Below are 3,051 nucleotides of genomic sequence, written 5' to 3'. Positions count from 1 at the left end.
AAAATGGGACTGAAACTGAGATGGTCGTGTAAACAGCTAGAATTTCAAATTGAAATTGAGTGTCGAAATTGAGCAATCTCGGCCTCATGGAAACAGACTTTAAGGAGTTTTCTTGTGTCAAATTTTCTTGAGGCAGTACGCAGTTTTTTAGAAATTTTCTACGCTTTCCACTACGGGTTTTTTTTTTAAGTTTTTTGTGAAAAAAGAGCACAAGGCAACCTATGCTTGCAACAGAAACAGATTATTTCTTGAGGAAAGAGTGAGTCAATAGGCTGGTGAAGTATCAGATGTCAAAATTCCTTGGACACACACACGAAATAATGGCAATTTTTTCTTGACCGTTTTCTTGAAAGCTGCATACGGGCCTTAAAGCAGTTTCCTGTACTCTTCATTATCCATGTGCTTTCGGTGCCAAACTATTTCTAACGTAAGTCTCTTTTATTAGTTGAGTTTTCAGGTAAAATTTTTTTTTATTATGTTAGAGATAAGGCTCATTTGAAGCACACTATAAACTATTCAAGTGCTATTGACCCATAGTTAAAATTTATATTCTTTCTAACTGAAATAGGCTCAGAAAATATAAAAACGCGAGAATTATATTATTTCAAAAAGGAATGAGGCCAAAAGAAGCAAAATAAGAAGCTAAAAGAAGAAGATCTTTTGATTAAATAGTAAAAATCTATTGGAATTATTTCAAGTATTTTTCTGGTACTAACATCATCCTTCAAAATGCACTCTCGAATGGTGCTACAAGATTTTTCGTTCAAGGGCTACGGCCACTTACAGTGCCGTATCCTCGAATCTAACATCGTCAAACCAAGCATATGGTTTCTAACTCATTACGTCATCTTTCAATGGCCAGAGTTTCTGAAGGAAAAATCTTAAAGCACCACTCGAAGGCGTATTTGAAGGGTAAGAATCAATGCGATCACTTTGTGAGTAATTCCTCAAAACGTGAGGAATTTAGTGTGCGCTAGAGTATTTTTTGAGGATTTTTATTTTGATGAATTTTTGCAACAGAGTTGTTAAATCGCTCTGCAAATTTTTTAACAAAAAGTTTTCGGTAGTTTTGTAAAGAGCGAAATACACCACACACGCGGCTTGTCAAACATTTTTCAAACCTACTTTTCCCATATCTCCATACACCATGCAAACATGACTCGTTCAAGCAAAGAATTTTAGTTTTCTTCCAGTTCACAATGTAAAACAGTTTGGTTTTCTTAAATTTTTCTCTCTTGCGTCCTCATTCACACCGCAAGCGGTTTCATCTAACGTCAACATGGCGGCCAGAAAATCAAAAAATTTGGATTTTTGTTCACATTTCCCTCAAACGGCTTGTCGAACCTTCAAACACCCCCATACACAACATATATGTATAAATAGCTTTAAGAAAGGGATATTTCGTTTGGTTTATCAAGCCGCTTGTGTGGATTTGCTGCTAAATATTCAAAATGTTACCGATAATTTTTTCCATTCCATCGTTATATTTTCAACTTATTTTGAACTGCAAAACCTCGATAACGAATAGAGAGAACTCGCGTTGTTCGATCATACGAATATTCATATTAATTATTTATTAGATACAGAAATTTATAGGAAAAAAGTTTTTGAATTAAAAGATTCTTCAGCTTTATATAAGTTTCCCAATTAAAAACAAGTAAGAAAGTCTAAGTTCGGGCGGAGCCAATATTAAATACCCGGCGCAAGTATTACATATATGTTTTTCACCTTTCCGAAAGCTACCGCTACATGGTAAGCCGGGGTGTATAAATTTTGAGTAAATTAGCGTCCTTAAATTTCGAAATATTGAAGTTTCAAGCATTTCTGAAATATACCGTTATATGAAAATCGGCAGTAATTTTAGTCCGATTTCAACAATTTTCAACGTTTTGCTTTAATGTGGCAAGCACAATAACCATACCCAGTTTGGTACAAATTGGTAGAACGTTTACCGAGATACATATATGTGATCATAAGTGGGAGGTGCCACGCCCATTTTCCAAAATTGTATCATAGTATTTCTTGGTAAAGAATTGTTGCAAGCATCAATTTTGAATAAATTAGCTTTAATATTTACTGATTTATCGAAGATTTCGTATTTCTCTAAATTACCGTTATATGGGATGTGGGCGTAGTTATTATCCGATTTTAAAGATTTTCGGCCATTTGGTAGGCCGCGCCAAGTTTGGAAGAATTTGGTGCAGCGGTTACCAAGATATACACATGTAACCATAAGTGGGCGTGGCTACGCCCATTTTCCAAAAATTTATAATATTCATATTGTTCGTCTAAAATTTTTTGTAAATATCAATTTTGAGTGAATTATCTTCGGTAGTTACTAAAATATCGCAGTTTTCGTATTTCTGAAAACTACCGTTATATGGGAGGTAGGCGTGGTTATTGTCCGTTTTTCCCCCATTTTCAATACCATCCGTCCTACGCCAGAAAGAAGTACACGCACCAAGTTTCGTTAAGATATCTAAATTTTTACTCGAGCTATCGTGTGCACAGACGGACGGACGGACAGACAGTCACCGCTTAATCGATTTCTCTTTTCATTCTGATCATTTATGTATACATTTGTCTATATCTATCTTGATTCGTTTTGCCTGTTACAAACAACCGTTATGTGAACAAAGTTATAATACCCATTGCTAATATAGCCCTTTTCTAATGCATCAGTAGAACGTATATTTAGGTGTTTAAAAATGTGTAGGACTGACTTGAGGGCCAGATTGAGCACAGATAGATATAGTTTTAGCAATATTATATAAGTTATCTGCCTAGGCTAAACTAGATCAGGGGCCACAGTACACTGAGAAAAAGGATTAGTTTCGACAACTAAAGATATTTAGTTCCCGAATTTTGACAATATTTGGGAACTGTTACCAAGGATTGGGAACTATTACCATCGATTGGTAATTATAACTAAATATATTAAAGCTTCTAATATTCATCTAGGTTGTAACAAATCGTTAATTTAGTTGAAGGGTTTGGTTAATACTAATAAATATTTCTTTGAAGCATATTTCTACAAATTCCATTCAACTT

The sequence above is a fragment of the Rhagoletis zephyria genome, unplaced genomic scaffold (assembly GCF_001687245.7).
Source record: "Rhagoletis zephyria isolate East Lansing unplaced genomic scaffold, Rhagoletis_zephyria_1.1 Rzeph_scaffold_00680, whole genome shotgun sequence".
NCBI lineage: Eukaryota > Metazoa > Arthropoda > Insecta > Diptera > Tephritidae > Rhagoletis > Rhagoletis zephyria.
Note: the sequence above shows the minus strand (reverse complement) of the source record.